This window comes from Cetorhinus maximus, chromosome 25, assembly GCF_964194155.1.
Source record: "Cetorhinus maximus chromosome 25, sCetMax3.hap1.1, whole genome shotgun sequence".
Classification (NCBI taxonomy): domain Eukaryota; kingdom Metazoa; phylum Chordata; class Chondrichthyes; order Lamniformes; family Cetorhinidae; genus Cetorhinus; species Cetorhinus maximus.
Window position 1 is genome coordinate 11,672,557 of NC_135903.1, and position 17,799 is coordinate 11,690,355.

Here is a 17,799-nt window from a genome sequence, read left to right on the forward strand (position 1 = left end):
TGATTGGTTGGCAAGTGGATTCTGGAGGCATTACCATGGGGAATGCAGCAGAGAACAGTTAACTGCCAAGCTTTTGTTTTAAATTCAAAACAGGAGGTCTACTCTGATTGATCAAGGCATTTCCATGGGAAATGAACCAGGGAATGGCAGTCCCCCAAGCCTTTGTTTAGTTGGAAAAGACACAATGCGTGGACATGCTCCTTCTGTCTACAAAGGACAGGGCCCTGTGTGTGAATATATGTGGCTTCTAGCACATGTAAGTGAGCCACACTGTGAGCCCGACTGATAATCTTAAAATTGGTTTTCAGGGTAATTCTTAGCAAAGTCATGTTTGTTTAGCAAGTGTTGTCCAATCGCGGAATCACATCTAATGTTGGACACGGGGCATGTAAGGAGACAGGCGACTATGCCAGAGTGAGAAGGAGACTGAGTAAGTAGCAAATTAGATTCATGTGGGAATTTGGTGCATGGGGGAAAAGAGGTATGGTATACATAGCAACTATTCTAAGTTAATTAAGTGAATAATCAAATTAAGTTAACTAAATAACATAAGTAACAATGGCAGGACAGGTGTTATCTTGCAGCTGTGGAATGTGGGTGCTTTTGGATGCCAAGGCAATCCAGGACAAATATATCTGCAGAAACTGTAAGCAGCTGGAGGAATTCCAGATCAGGAATATTGTTCTGGAAGCCAAACTGCAGACACTGCGCAATATAAAGGGAAGGGGAGAAATACCTGGATACTTTGTTCCAGTAGGTGGTCACGCCTCTTAGAATAGGGTCCTCTTTTTTGGTCAGCAGTGAGGGACAGGAAGATGTGACCGTGAGTGAGGCAGGTAATGGGACCAAGCAGACAGTGGTGGAGGAGCCTCAGGCTTTGCAATTGTCAAACAGGTTTGAAGTGCTCACAACCTTTGTGGAAGAAAATGAGGTCTGCAAGGTAGATAAGCAGGCTGGCCATGGCACCATGGTTCAGGAAGCTGTTCAAGCCAGGGGAGCAAACAGGAATGTAGTGGTAGTAGGGGACAGTATAGTGAGGGGGATTGACACTGTTCTCTGCAGCAAAGAGCGAGAGTCCAGAAAGCTGTGTTGCCTGCCAAGTGCCAACGTTTGGGACATTTGCCCAGGGCTAGAGAAGGACTTGCAGTGGGACAGGGAGGATCCAGTTGTCATGGTCTATGTAGGTACCAATGACATAGGCAGGACAAGGAAGGAAGTTCTGCAAAGTCAATATGAGAAGCTAGATACCAAACTAAGAAGCAGAACCTCAAAGGTATTAATCTTTGGATTATTACTTAAGCCACACGCAAATTGGCATAGGGCAAATAAGAGTAGAGAGATGAATGCATGGCTCAAAGGCTGGTGTGGGAGGTAGTGGCATAGTAGTATTGTCACTGACTAGTATTCCAGGGACCCCGGGTAATGCTCTGGGGACCCAGGTTCAAAACCCACCACGGCAAATGGTGAAATTTGAATTCAACAAAAATCTGGAATTAAAAGTCTGATGATGACCATGAAACTATTGCTGATTGTTGTAAAAATCCATCTGGTTCACTAATGTCCTTTAGGGAAGGAAATGTTGACTCTGAACAAGGGCAATTAGGGAATAAATGCTGGCCCAGCCAGAGATGCCCTGTTGTCCTTCTTTAAGTTTAAAATAGAGACTGGATGTAGAATTTAATCAATTTGTGGGGCACGACGCTGGACTGTGCTGGGGTGAGCATTCTTGTGAATTGCATAACTAGGGAAGTAGAGAGGGCTTTAAACTAAATGGCGGGGGGGGGGCGGGATCAAGCTTGGGTAGATGTGGCAAATAATGGGGTACATTCAAGGAAGGAGACCATAATAGTAATAGGGGAATGAGGGTCAGAGAATAGCAGGAAGGGACAGAGAGATAAAAACTAAGAATATACCATTAAATACAATAAATACACCAATACATCAAGACTAGATGTTACAAAAATACCAAAAGGAAAAACTAAAGGCTCTGTATCTGAATGCGTGTAGCATTCACAACAAAGTAAATGAATTGGTAGCGCACATTGAAGTAAATAAATATGATCTGATAGTCATTACAGAGACATGGCCGCAGGATGACAAGGATTGGATCCTGAACATTGAGGGGTATATGACATTCAAGAAGAATAGGAAGCTAGGTAAAGGTGGAGGGGTAGCACTGTTGCTCAAGGATGGCATTTGTGCAATAGTTAGAGATGACCTTGATTCAGGAGATCAGGATGTAGAATTGGTTTGGGTGGAGATGAGGACTAGTAGGGGAAATAAGTCACTAGTGGGAGTGGTCTACAGGCCCCCTAACAGTAACCACAATGTAGGACACAATATACAAGGAGAAATATTGGGTGCTTGTGATAAAGAGATGGCAATAATCATGGGTGATTTTAATCTACATATAAACTGGAAAAATCAGATTGACAGTAGGAGCCTGGATGAGGAGTTCAGAGACTGCTTTCGAGATAGTTTCTTAGAGCTGGAACCAACCAGACAGTAGGTTATATTAGACTTGGTATTGTGTAACGTGACAGCATTAATTAATGACCTGAGTGAAGACACCCCTAGGTAGCAGCGACCACAATATGATTGAATTTTACATCCAGTTTGAAAGGGAGGGAGTGGGTCTAAGATTAGTATTTTAAACTTAAAGAAAGACAACTATGTAGGCATGAAAGCTGAGCTAGCAGAAGTTAACTGGGATACTAGGCTAGGGGATAGATCGTATATTTCTACCATAAAGAAAAAATTTAAAGGGAGGACCCACCATCTGAGGTTAACTAAAGTTAAGGAAAGCATCAAACTTAAGGAAAAACATAAAACTGCACAAAGATGAGTGGCAGGTCAGATGATTGGTCAGAATATAAAGAACAGCAGAGAATGACTAGAAAGTTAATCAGGAATAAGAAATTAAAGCATGAGAGGAGGCTAGCTAGAAATGTAAAAACAGATGTAATAGTTTCTACAGGTACTTAAAAAGGAAAAGAGTAAGTAAAGTGAGTGTTGGTCCTCTAGAGAATGACAGTGGGGAGTTAATAGCAGATGATAAGGAACTCGCAGATGAAATGTACAAATGTTTTGCTTCTATCTTCAATATAGAGGATACAAAATACATTCCAGTAACAGCTGTAAATCAGGGGGTGGAAGAGAGAGGGGAACTTGGTGAAATTACAATCACTAGGGAAGCGGCACTGAGCAAACTGATGGAGCTGTGGGTTGACAAGTGGACTTCATCCTAGGGTCTTAAAAGAGGTGGCTAATGAGGTAGTAATGCATTGGTGTTAATTTTTCAAAATTCCCTAGATTCTGGAAAGGTTCCATTAGACTGGAAAGTAGCAAATATTCCCTCTATTCAGGAAGGAAGGGAGGCAGAATACAGGAAACTATAGGCCAGTTAGCTTGATGTCTGTCGTAGGGAAGCTGTTAGAATCAACCATTAAGGAGGTTATAGCTGGGCACTTAGAAAAGCTCAAGGTAATCGGGAAGAGTCAGCATGGTTTTGTGAAAGGGAAATCATGTTCACCTAATTTACTGAAGTTCTTTGAAGGAGTAACATGCGCTGTGGATAAAGGGGAGCACAGGTTGCAGAGTTCATAAGTTCAATGAATACAGGTTCAGACACTGGCAGTGCATCTAAATCGCCATGATATAGTGACACAGTGCAAATGTCTATGACTTCCTTGAGTGGTATATTGGTGAATAGACTAGCAACGTCGAACGAGTACATAAACACAGCATTGCTATCGATATGCAAGTCCTGTATGGTCTTTGCAAAAGTGAATGAATCCTTCACCGTGTATGTGGAAAACTTACACAGATCTGGTTGTAGCAACTTACCCAAGCATTTGGCCAATTCATGTTGTGCAGAACCAGTCATAAATAAAATAGGGTGTAAAGTGACATCACTTTTGTGTGTCTTGGGCAGCCCTTGCATACATGGAAACAGTGAGCCATGAGGACAAACCCTATCATATATACTAGCTGGCTGCTCGTTACTGTTACATAAGTCCAACAAGCATTTTTGTAACTTTCTTTAGAGCAAGGCTGTCTGGTCATGCTTAGCAGCAGATCCAATGGATATGAATTTGGACCCATCATTAAGAATACATGCATTTTATTGATATAGTCACACTTGTTGAGGATTCCAGTCCTTTTGTCGGGCGTACAGATGTGTATGGTCTCGGTTGGCCGTGAGGCCTCGCAACGCTACCAGACATTCGTGTTGCAAATGAAAATCAGCCAGTCATACGGAAGTGCGCAATTGTGTGCACCAGATCGGCTAGGCTGCTAACTGGACAAAAGCCGACATCGATGGGGCAAGAATGGAGCTGGGCCAGATAGACTGGAACGAAAGATTGGCGAGAAAAACTGTAGCTGAACAAAAAAGAATTGGTTTGGACACAGTCAAGGTATATTCCATCGAAAGGGAAAGGTAGGGCAAACAAATCCAGAGCTCCCTGGATGAAAAAGGAGATAGAAATTAAGATAAAAAAGAAAAAGTGTGCTTATGACAGGTGTCAGGTAGAAAATACAATTGAGAACCAAGGGGAGTACAGAAGTTTCAGAGGGGAGGTGCAAAAGCATATTAGAGAAGCGAAGAGGGATTATGAGAAAAGACTGGCAGCCAACATAAATGGGAATCCCAAAGTCTTCTATAGGCATATAAATAGTAAAAAGGTGGTAAAAGGAGGAGTAAGGCCAATTAGGGACCTAAAAGGGAATTTACACTTGGATGAAGGGGCCGTGGCTGAGGTAGTAAATGAATACTTTGCATCCATCTTTACCAAGGAGGTAGATGCTACCCTGGCCATGGTAACAGACGAGGATAAGGAGGAAGTGTTGAATAGGTTGTTGGTCTTAAAGTTGACAAGGCACCAGGACTGGACGAGATGCATCCAAGGATACTGAAGGAGGTAAGAGTAGAAATTGTAGGGGCACTGGTCATAATCTTTCAGTTTTCCCTAGACTCAGGGTGGTGCCAGAGGACTGGTGAATTGCAAACATTACACCCTTGTTCAAAAAAGGTTGTAAGGATGAGCGCAGCAATTACAAACCAATTATTTGGGATAGAATTAGTAGTCACATGGAAAAATACGGGTTGATAAGGAAGAGCCAGCATGGATTTCGAAAGGGGAAATTGTGTTTAACTCACTTGGAGTCTTTTGAAGAGGTAACAGAAAAGATTGATGAGGGTAATGCTGTTGATTTGGTGTACATGCACTTTCAAAAGGCTTTTGATACAGTGCCACACAACAGACTTGAGAAAGGTTATTGCACATGGAACAAAAGGGACAGTAGCAATGTGGATACAAAATTGACTGAAAAATAGGAAGCTGAGAGAAATGTTCAATGGATATTTTTCAGGCTGGAGGAAGGTTTGTAGTGGAATTCCCTGGGGGGTCGTTATTGGGATCCTTGCTTTTCCTGATATATATTAATGATCTAGATCTTGGTGTGCAGGGGACAATTTCAAAGTTTGTGGATGATACAAAGCTTGGGAGTGTTGTAAACTGTGAGGAGGACAGTGTGGAGCTTCAAAAGGACATAGACAAGTTGGTGGAGTGGGCAGATAGGTGGCAGATGAAGTTCAATGTGGAGAAGTGTGAGGTGATGCATTTTGGTAGGAAGAACATGGACAGACAATATAACATAAGGGGTGAAATTTTGAAGGGGGTGCAGGAGCAGAAAGACCTGGGTGTGTATGTGCATAGATCTCTGAAGGTGGCAGGACAGGTGGAGAGAGCAGCTAATAAAGCATATCGTATCATGGGCTTTATTAATAGGCGCATAGAGTACAAGTACAAGGAGGTTATGCTGAATTTATATAAGACACTCATTCGGGATCAGCTGCAGTATTGTGTACGGTTCTGGGTGCCACATTATAGGAAGGATGTGAACACATTGGAGAGAGTGCAGAAGAGGTTTACAAGAATGGTTCCAGGGATGAGAAACTTCAGTTACAAAGATAGATTGGAGAAGTTGGGACTGTTCTCCTTGGAGTGAAGAAGGCTAAAAGGAGGTTTGATAGAGATAAAAGCAAAATACTGCAGATGCTGGAAATCTGAAACAAAAACAGAAAATGCTAGAAAAACTCAGCAGGTCTGACAGCATCTGTGGAGGGAGAAAAACAAAGTTAACGTTTCGTGTCCATATGACCCTTCTTCAGATTTGATAAAGATGTTCATAATCATGAGGGGGCTGAACAGAGTAGATAGGGAGAAGCTGTTCCCGCTTGTAAAAGTTTCAAGAATGAGAGGGCACAGATTTAAAGTGATTTGCAAAAGAAGCAAATGTGACGTGAGAAAAACTTTTTCACACAACGAGTGGTTCAGGTCTGGAATGCGTTGCCTGGAAGTGTGGTGGAGGCAGGTTCAATTGAGGCATTCAAGAGGACATTAGATGATTATTTGAATAGAAAATGTGCAGGGGTATGGGGAAAAAGCAAGGCAATGGCACTAGGTCATAATGCTCATTTGGAGAGCTGGTGCAGACATGATGGGCCGAACGGCTTCCTTCCGTGCCATTAAAATTCTGTGATTTTGTGATTCAAGGACTCAGCATCTTCACTGGATACTGGTTTGTTGCTGGATAACTGGGAGTAGAGGATTTCAAACTGAGAAAATACCTCTTCCTGTTTGATGTGGGATGAAGGCACACCAAAATTGAAGCCATGCACAAGAATAAATTCCTCGCTTTCAGAGAGTTCATGGTCAGAGAAATTTACTAAATGGTTTGGTGGTGTCATCAATAGTGCTGCCAAACTTCTTCCATTTAAGCAAGTTTATAGTGCGGGCTTGTTTCAAGCGGGTATCATTTATGGCGCAGTCATCTATTGAGGCAATATAGCGGCACAAACAGGTCAAATTAAAAAATGAAAGGAATTTGCGCACCTCAGACCAAGCACAGTGTAGGGCACGATGTAAATTAGTAACCCTACTACCAATCTGTTCCATCTCATCTTGCATAAACGTTCATTCGATCGTGGGACTGTGTCTCACTTTAGCATTGTTAATATGCTTGGAAATGAACACTGGCACAACCTTAGGTCTAATATACTCTCAGAGAAACTCGATGGACAGCATAGCTGTTCTTAACTTCCCTGTGAGTTGAATTTATTTTTGAAGGATTTATTATTGGCTCACTGAACTTTCTAAAGTTTGTAGCAGTCACCCAATATTTTGTTTCTACCAGAAGTTCCCTCAGATCAACAGTTTACCTCAGACTCATCAGACACCTCATCTGACGAAGGCACTTTGACACATCCTACAATTCATCGGGTAGCAAGTACCCATCATGCTACAAAACGAGTCAAGGAAGAAGAGAGCCCTCAACAGTCCGGCCACAGTTTCTCATTCTACAGAGGTGAGACCTTCTTGTCTTTGATCTCCCTGTAATCAGAGCAGACCAGTCCAGTCCTAACAATTGAACAGAAACTGCTCTGTTTTTGTTTCATTTGTTCATGAGATGCAGGCGTCACTGGCTAGGCCAGCATTTATTTCCGATCCTTAATTGTCCTTGAGAATGTGGTGGTGGGCTGCCTTCTTGAACCACTGTAGTCCATGCTCAGTTTTGCTCATTGATTATCTCTCATTAATAAGCGCAGTGCCTTATGAATATGAGTGGTTTGGATCTTTTGAATTAATGTGGGAACAGTGACTTCCAGTAGCCCCTTAGGAGCCAAGGTCATGGTTTACATGGAAAATCAAAACAAAATCACCACAGTCACAAACACAAAAAATGACCTTCATGAATTTGGTCAGGGCCATTTCAGTACTTGAGGAGTGATAACCTAGCTGGAGGGATTCACACAGGGAGTTGGGGAGAGAGGAGAGGAAGTGAGAAAGGAGGACCCTGGGACAGGCAGTCAACGGCACCCAGAGGAAAGCAGAAGAGCTATAAAAACAGCGCGAGAAGCAGCGAGAGTTCGAGAACAGAGGTGACTGAGGGAGTTTGGTGAGGAGGTACATCTTTCCTTTTCTACCTTTCCTCAGAAAGGTGAGCGGCGGGCAGCCTTGGTAAGTAGGAACTGGTGAATAAATTAGAAAAGTGTAATATTTTTAAACAAGTTGCTGTAGTTAGATTTAACTGTGAAGCACCAGGAATAAGGGAAACTTAGGGCCAATATAATAAAGTAATATAGATAATCCAAAGTAGAATAAAATTAATATAAAGGAAGTAGAGTTAAGACATGGCAGGATAGCTCAGTCGAGTGGAACGCGTGTCCTGTAATATGTGCGAAGTCATGGATGCTATAGGTGTCCTTGACAACCACATGTGCAGGAAGTGCTGCCAGCTGCAGAAACTTGAGCTTCGGGTTGCAGAACTCAAGCAGCGGCTGGAGTCACTGTGGCGCATCGCGAGGCTGAGAGCTACGTGGATAGTACGTTCAGAGAGGGTGACCACCAGGCAGTCCAAGAAAAGTAAGCAGGTAGTGCAGGAGTCCCCTGGGGTCCTGCTCACAAATCGGTTTTCTGTTTTGGAAGCTGGTGAGGGCACTGGTTCTTCAGAGGAGTGCAGTCAGAGCCAAGTTTGTGTCACCACGAGCAGTTCGACTATACAGGTGGGGAGGAAGAAGAAAGAAACAGCAATAGTGATAGGGGATTCATTGGTTAGGGGAGCATACAGGTGTTTCTGCGGCCGTAGACGTGACTCCAGGATGTATGTTACCTCCCTGGTGCCAGGGTCAAGGATGCAGGACATTTTTCTGGGGGAAGGTGAACAGCCAGAGGTCGTGGTTCACATTTGTACCAATGACTTAGGTAGGAAGGGGGATGTGGTCCTGCAATCAGAATTTAGGGAGCTTGGTAAAAAATTAGCAAGTAGGATCTCAAATGTAGTAATCTCTGGATTACTCCCAGTACCATGTGCCAGTGAGTACAGAAATAGGAGGATAAGGAGTATGAATGCATGGCTGGAAAGATGGTGCAGGAGGGAGAGCTTTAGATTCCTGGGACACTGGGACTGGCTCTGGGGAAAAGATGGCACCTGTACAAGCCGGACGGGTTGCATCTGAACAGAGCTGGGACTGAATTCCGTGTGGGACGTTTTGCTAGTGCTGTTGCGGGGGGCTTTAAACTAACTCAGCAGGGGTGTGGGAACCAAGAGAAAATATTAGCGAGGAATACCAGGGTGCACAAAATGCTGGGAGGGACAGATAGCACTAGTATAGAGAATAGGAAGTTAATAGGTGAAGTCAGGGTGAGAGAGAAAGAAACAAAATCTAAATGAGGATAACTATGCATGTATGTGAATGCACAGAATATAGTAACTAAGATTAGGGAGTTACAGGTGCAGATTGCCAAGTGGAAATATGATGTTGCAGCAATAACAGAGACCTGGCTCAAGGAAGGGCAGAACTAGGTGTTAAATATTCCCAGGTACGAGGTGTTCAGAAAAGATAGGAAAGGAAGGAAAGGAGGGGTGGCCTCCTTTTGGTTAAGGAGAGCATTGCAGTGCTGGAGAAAGAACACATCCCAGAGGGTTCAAGGATGGAGTCAATTTGGCTAGAGCTAAGGGACAAAAAGGGTGCAACTGCATTGCTCGGTGTAGTCTATAGGCCATCAAATAGTGAGAAGGACGTAGAAGAACAAACCTGCAGGGAAATTACAGAGAGATGCAAACATTGTAGAGTAGTTATAATGGGTAACTTTAATTACCCGAATGCAGATTGGGACAGTGGTAGTGTAAAGGGTGGGGAGGGGCAAAATTTCCTAGACTGTGTTCAGGAAAATTTCCTACAGCAGTAAGTATCCAATCCAACAAGAAAAGATGCACTGTTGGACCTGGTTCTTGGAAATGAGGTGTGCCAAGTAGATCAAGTGTCAGTGGGGGAACATTTAGGAGAAAATGATCAATGTATTGTACATTCTAGGATGATGATAGAAAAGGACGATAGGCAAGCCAGAGTAAGAATAATTAACTGGATGAGAGCCAACTTCGATGGGACAAGAACGGAGCTGGGTCAGATAGACTGGAATGAAAGATTGGCGGGAAAAACTGTAGCTGAACAATGGGCTACCTTCAAACAGAATTGGTTCGGGCACAGTTTGGGCATATTCCATCGAAAGGGAAAGGTAGGGCAAACAAATCCAGAGCTCCCTGGATGAAAAAGGAGGTAGAAATTAAGATAAAAACGAAAAAGTGTGCTTATGACAGGTGTCAGGTAGAAAATACAATTGAGAACCAGGAGGAATACAGAAGCTTCAGAGGGGAGGTGAAAAAGCACATTAGAGAAGTGAAGAGGGATGATGAGAAAAGACTGGCAGCCAACATAAATAGGAATCCCAAAGTCTTCTATAGGCATACAAATAGTAAAAGGGTGGTAAAAGGAGCAGTAGGGCCGATTAGGGACCTAAAAGGGAATTTACACGTGGACGAAGGGACCTTGACTGAGGTATTAAATGAATACTTTGCATCCGTCTTTACCAAGGAGGTAGATGCTACCCAGGTCATGGTGACAGACAGAAAACTCTATCACTAGAAGGGTTCAAAATTGATAAGGAGGAAGTGTTGAATAGACTGTCGGTACTTAAAGTTGACAAGGCACCGGGACCAGACGAGACACATCCAAGGATATTGAAGGAAGTGAAAGTAGTAATTGAAGGGGCACTGGCCATCATTTTTCAGTCTTCCCTAGACTCAGGGGAGGTGTCAGAGGACTGGAGAATTGCAAACATTACGCCCTTGTTCAGAAAAGGCTGTAAGGATAAGGGCAGCAATTAGAGACCAGTCAGTTTAACTTCAGAGGTGGGCAGGGTTCTAGAAACAATTGGTGGAGTGGGCAGATAGGTGGCAGATGAAGTTCAATGTGGAGAGTTGTGAGGTGATACATTTTGGTAGTAAGAACATGGACAGACAATATAACATAAGGGGTGAAATTTTGAAGGGGGTGCAGGAGCAGAAAGACCTGGGTGTGTATGTGCATAGATCACTGAAGGTGGCAGGACAGGTAGAGAGAGCAGTTAATAAAGCATAAAGTATCACGGGCTTTATTAATAGGGGCATGGAGTACAAGAGCAAGGAGGTTATGCTGAATTTATATAAGACACTCATGAGACCTCAGCTGGGGTATTGTGTACAGTTCTGGGTGCCACATTATAGGAAGGATGTGAACACATTGGAGAGAGTGCAGAAGAGGTTTACCAGAATGGTCCCAGGGATGAGAAACTTCAGTTACAAAGATAGATTGGAGAGATTGGGACTGTTCTCCTTGGTATGAAGAAGGCTAAGAGGAGATTTGATAGAGATGTTCATAATCATGAGGAGGCTGGATAGAGTAGATAGGGAGAAGCTGTTCCCGCTCGTAAAAGGATCAAGAATGAGAGGGCACAGATTTAAAGTGATTTGCAAAAGAAGCAAATGTGACGTGAGAAAAAACCTTTTTTCGGGTCTGGAGTGCACTGCCTGGAAGTGTGGTGGAGGCAGGTTCAATCAAGGCATTCAAGAGGGCATTAGATGATTATTTGAATAGAAACAATGTGCAGGGGTACGGGGAAAAGGCAAGGCAATGGCACTAGGTCATAATGCTCATTTGGAGAGCTGGTGCAGACACAATGGGCTGAATGGCCTCCTTCTGCGCTGTTAAAATTCTGTGATTCTGAAATGGCTTGAGATCTGGAAGGTGACAATGTATTCTAGAATCCTGGCGTCTGAAGGTGGGTTTTCGAGGAAAGAAATGATGACTGTGAGTTTGTAAGGGAGGGGGAACCATTTACAATGTCAGCTAGCTTGCAGATCCAGGAGTTTAATGAGAATGGGGTGAAGAGACCAGGTGCCAGGCTTGCAGATGAGATGAGGTTAGAGAGGGCAAGGGGGAAAACATTTGAGTCAAATGGGGTTCATGGCTGGGAAGAGGTTTGGCTTGTGATCAAGAGGATGGAAAGCAGCAGAGACAACTGCATGATTTGTCTCTATTATGATGACAAAGAAATCCATAAGTTTTCAGAACTTGTTAGATGTGAGGGTGGAGTACACGATTTAAGGAGATAGCTGGTAACAGAGTAAAGAAATCATGAGTTATCTTTGCTACGCCATCTTGTACATCTATCTGAGACAATGCCTTGGTTTAATGCCTCATCCAAAAGAGGGCACTTCCAACAGTATAGCAATCCCTCAGTACTGCATTGAAGTGTCAGCTTAGATTATGTGTTCAAGTCTCTGGACTGGGGTTCCACATGCTTTTGACTCAGAAGTAAGAGTGCTACCACTAAACCAAAGCTTACATAGCTAAATGGAGGGGTAGATAGATATATTGTAGGGACCCCTATACACTAGGTTTCACAGTGTTAGTTTTATGGAAAGCAAAAATGAGCCCAGGTTCCTACTCATGGGGCAGAATTTTACGAGTCGGCAAGTGGGGGCGGGGCCCGCTCGCCGACGCATAAAATGACACGCGGTGACATCGGCGGAGAACTCCCGATATCACTGCGCCCGATTTAAATTTTCAGGAAGGCGGGAGCATAGCAAAATCAGCTGCGCACCTGCCGACCTGTCAATGGCCAATTGAGGCCATTGACAGGGTCAATTAAGTAATTAAAGGACCTGCCCATCCAACCTTAAGGTTGGTGGGCAGGCCAGGAGCCCCGGCGGGCATTAGAAAAAACATCCCAGGGATGAGGTTTCATGTAGGCTTTAAAAATTTTTAATAAAGTTTTTGTAAAAATCATGGATATGTCCCAACTTATGTGACATTGTCACATGAGGGGACATGTGAGGGAAATTTTATTTTTCTATTTTTATCTTTTTTCACATGTGCAGCCGATCTCCCTGAAGCTGCACCTAGACTCAGGAAGATGAGTGAGCTCTTTTGTGCGCACCGCCTGCACAGGGACCGCAAAGCACTTCTGTGCGGATGTTGCACTGGGCGGGCTTTAATTGGCTCGCCCACGTAAAATGACGCCACGCCCATCAACCTCCCCACCCCCCAATGGGGGGAAAATTCAGCCCATGCTTTCCCGTGATCTCTATCAAAACCTGTGGGTGTCCAGATGTCTTGAGACAAGGTAAAAGCAAAATACTGTGGATGCTGGAAATCTGAAACAAAAACAAAAATAGCTGGAAAAACTCAGCAGGTCTGACAGCATCTGTGGATAGGAATACAGTTAATGTTTCGAGTCCGTATGACTCTTCATCAGAACTAAGGAAAAATAGAAATGAGGTGAAATATAAGCTGGTTGAGGGGGGTGGGACAGGTAGAGCTGGATAGAGGGCCAGTGTTAGGTGGAGGCAAAGAAGAGATTGCCAAAGATGTCATAGACAAAAGGGTGTTGACGGTGGCATTAGTTAAGGAATGTGCTAATGGTGACATTAAGGGTAGAAAGCAGGACGAGCAAGTGACAGATAGCCCTAGTGGGGGTGGGGTGGGGGAGAAGGGATCGAAATAGGCTAAAAGGTGGAGATAAAACAATAGATGGAAATAAATTTTAAAATAATAGAAATAGATGGGAAAAGAAAAATATATTAAAAAAATATTAAAAATTATAAATTATTGGAAAAAGGGGGATCGGAAAGGGGGTGGGGATGGAGGAGAGAGTTCATGATCTGAAGTTGTTGAACTCAATGTTAAGTCCGAAGGGCTGCAAAGTGCCTAATCGGAAGATGAGATGCTGTTCCTCCAAATATTTATTTCCATCCATTGTTTTATCTCCACCTTTTAGCCTATTTTGATCCCTTCCCCCCACCCCACCCCCACTAGGGCTATCTGTCACTTGCTTGTCCTGATTTCTACCCTTAATGTCATCATTAGCACATTCCTTAGCTAATATCACCACCATCCACACCCCTTTGTCCTTTTGTCTATGACATCTTTGGCAAGCTCTTCTTTGCCTCCACCTATCACTGGCCCTCTATCCAGCTCTACCTGTCCCACCTCCCATAACCAGCTTATATTTCACCTCATTTCTATTTTTCCTTAGTTCTGATGAAGAGTCATACGGACTCGAAACGTTAACTGTATTCCCCTCCGCAGATGCTGTCAGGCCTGCTGAGTTTTTCCAGCTATTTTTGTTTTTGTCTTGAGACAAGGATTGGATTTGGCTCTGAATTCCAACACTCACTGACTCGCTCAAAAGTGAAGAGTTGATGATTTAGGCTAAGTAGCAAAGGGCTGCTGATGCCAGTGAAATTGTACTTCAGAAAGAGTTTGAAGAGGAAAAGGAAAGAGAAGAAACCTGGAAAAGTAAAATTCCCAGGCACCATTAATATTCACTGCTGGTCACCACTGCTGAGGGAAAAATGCAGGTAGGATGGGCAGCAATTCACCTGCCTGTAGATAACTACGATTCAAAAGCAATTGTGTTCCATCTGACAGGGCCAGGAGAGTTGCCAGATCACAGACACAAACCATGTCCCTCAGACAACCCCTCGGATGAGATCATGAGGACCAAGACTCCAATTTATCGCACAATTGCTGAGCGCAACAGGCATGAGTGCATATTGCAAGAGGAAGAGCCCCTGCCCAAAGAGCATCAGAGCAAAAGCATTCCTTCTTACAAAGGTACAGTCACTGTACAGATCCACTTACTGTAAACTGGAAACCTTTCTACTGTGCTTCAACTGTGGCTCAGCAGTAGCACTCTCGCTTCTGAATCAACGTTAAGGGTTCAAGTCCTGGTCACTTGGGCTGACAGTCCACAGGGTAGGTTGTGAAAGAAGCAAGACAAATCCAAGTCTTTCTTTTCTTTCTAAAGCCATACCCAAGTGACCAGGACCCTGGAGCCCAGTATTTTCCTTTCTGTAGTTTAAGAAATACAACAAACTAAATTAGCTTGACTCAGTTGATGGCATTGTCTGTGTGTCAGAAGCCTTCTTCAAGAAAATAGTCAAAAATTGAGCAAATAATCTGGATTGATGTTCCAATGTAGTATTGGGGCAATACCACTGTTAGATGTGAGGGGGCAGGGGAGAGGGATTTAAGAAAGTAGCTAACAATAGGGAAGAAGAGGCTTGAGTTATCTTTGCTCTCTGGGATGGTCCTGTAGTAAGCATTCTTTATAAAGGATTTATAGGATGATTTGCTGGAAGATTTTTTTTATTATTGTTGATACACAAAGGAAAAAAAAAGAAAACTTGCATGTTTCACAGGTGCGGATGTACCTAAAGACTTTACAGCCAATGAAGTGCTTTGAAAGTGTTGTCGCTGTTGTAACATAGGAAATATGGCAGTTAATTTGTGCACAGTAAATTAAACAGGAAGTTGATAATGATTGGAAAACTTATTTTTAGTAATATTGATTGAATAAATATTGACCAGAGCAATGAGGGGAGCTCCCTTACACTTATTCAACAGTAGAATCTTTTATATCCACCTTGGAGAGCAGATGAGCCTTGGGTTAACATCTCCAGATTTTTAGCTCAAGTCTCTGGAGTGGGCCTTGAACCTACAACCTTCTGACGCAGAGACAAAGATACTACTCATTCAGCTATAGCTAACACAATTGCACCAGCAAAGACTGGCCCCATTGGTCAGACTGTAACTGCAGCCTACACCCAAGGAACTGTGCCTCAGCATTAATCAGCACCACTGAGTTAGAAAGGTGAGCGGAGAAGAGAAAAATAAAAACTGTTTCTTGCACTATTCTTTCTCTCAGGAAAGCAGACTCTGGCACAAGTGCTTCAGCAGTTGGGGGCTCAGCTCCCCTCACGAGGTTCATGCAGTGAGCTCCCAGCGTCACACTCTTTCGATCCCGGGGCAGAACTTTCTCGCAACCAATATGGAGGGCAAGTGAGGGATGACTCCATGTCCAAGAAGAGAAGTCAGTTTTACAAAGGTACATTCATGTGACAGAGTTTCAATGAACCACAAAGTACTCTTCCCAATGAGTACAGAGACAGAATTTCCAGCCAGCATCAGTCACAAACACAATCATAACAAATCCCTCCCATTCACCAATTGCCCACTGTACTCACTGATCTATGCTGACTCCTGATCTGGCAAAGCCTCAACTTTAAAATTCTCATCCTTATTTTCAAATTCCTCCATGGTCTCGCCCTTCCTATCTCTGTAACTTTCTTCACCCCTTCAACCCTCAAATCTCTGTGTCCTTCCAATTTTGGACCCTTACGCAACCCAATTTTCAATGCTCTATGAATGGTGGCCATACCTTAAGCTGCCTGGGCCCAAAGTTCCAGAATTCCCCTCCCTAACCCTCTTCATTTCTTTATCCCTCTCTATTCGTTAAGTTGCTGCTCAAAATCTCACGCTTTGTCCAAGCTTTTGATCACCTCTCCAAATATTTATTCATGTGGCTCAGTGTCAGATTTTGTTTGATAACAGCCCTGTGAAGCACCTTATGATGTTTTACTTTGTTAAAAGTGCTATATAAATGCAAGTTGTGGTTGTGATGTTTTAACTCCGGCATCAATTTTTTTTTCTGAGGGCATTAAGCATTCATACGCGCACAGTGCTGACTGGAAAGTCCACCTTTCTTAGCAAATCCACTGCCCTGTGTGGTACACAGCCAGACGGCCCCAGTCTGGTCATTAGTGGGCTAGAGCCAGAAAAACTGCTAGGTCGTCATAAAAACCCAACTGGTTCATTCATGCCCTTCAGGGAAGTAACCTGCTACCCCTACTCAGTCTGGCCTGCACACGACTCCAGTCCATACTGCATGGTTGATTTTTACTGCTTGGGATGGCTAGTAAATGTGGCCTTATCAGAATCATCCACATTCTGAGAACAAGTAATGAAAAATAAGTTCAATTTCTGGTCAGTGCTGAGTTAGTTCATGAAATAATCAAAAAGGCTAATAGAACCTGAGCCTTTATGTCAAGGGGGCTGGAATAAAAATTGAAGGAGCTTTGCTGTAGTCGTACAAAACCTTGGTCAGACCCTATCTGGAGTATTGTGTTCAGTTCGGGGCAGTGCCTCCCAGGACGGATAGGTTGGCTCCAGAGGGGGTCGTATAGGGCAGATTCACCAGAATGATATTGGGGCTTAGAGTTATGAGGATGGTTACATAAACTTGGATTTTATTCGCTTGACTCTGAAATGCTGAGCCGTGATCTAATTAAACTTTTTAAATTGAGAAAAGGATTTAACAGGGTGGATACAGAGAAATGATTTCCTCAGGTGTGGGGAATCCAGAGCAAGGGGGGCATTACCTTAAGTTAGAGCCAGGCCATTCAAAGGTGATGTCAGGAAGCACTTCTTCACACAAAGTGTAGGGAATTCTGGAACTCTCCTCCCCCAAAAGGCTGTGGATGTTGAAAATTTCAAGACTGAGAGCAACAGATATTTTTTGGATAAAGGTATTAAGCGATATGGATGAAAGGCAAATGAATGGTGTTGAGGTACAGATTAGCCATGATTTAATTAAATGGTGGAATTGCTCAAGGGACTGAATGATCTCCTTCTGTTCCTGTGTTCCTCAACTAGACTTTAGCTCAAATAAACATAGGAATTGGAATTAATGGTGGTCTCTGTACTCATTAAAGTCTAAACATGAACCCCCTTGATGATATGAGCCCTGGCACTGCTTGAAGTAAAATGCCGCACCTTTCAGAAGGTCCCAGGCGCCTTTTACAATTTGTGCTGAGTTAATTGATTTCAGTCAGATGCAGCAGTGGAGGTACTACAACTGAGCTCAGCTCCTGTTCAATAGCCAATGACTCCCTCCACAAGTTGCATGTGTATAGATGTGTGATACCAACACTGCAGCCACAATTTTCCAATCATTACTGTTTAAATGCATTAGTGAGCATTATGGGAGATTGCTACTCAGCCTCAAAGACACAACCTTGTATAGTTGAAATTGGTGGCTTGCCACCCTTGCACGTAAGGAACAGGCTATG

The 17,799-nt window shown here is 43.4% G+C and overlaps 1 protein-coding gene across 3 annotated transcripts in view; it reads right to left on the reverse strand.

The window, feature by feature from the left end:
* The window catches only part of LOC144667884 (sorting nexin-11-like), a 117,181-nt gene that overhangs the window by 64,179 nt on the left and 35,203 nt on the right, over positions 1–17,799 (reverse strand). The window lies entirely within an intron of this gene.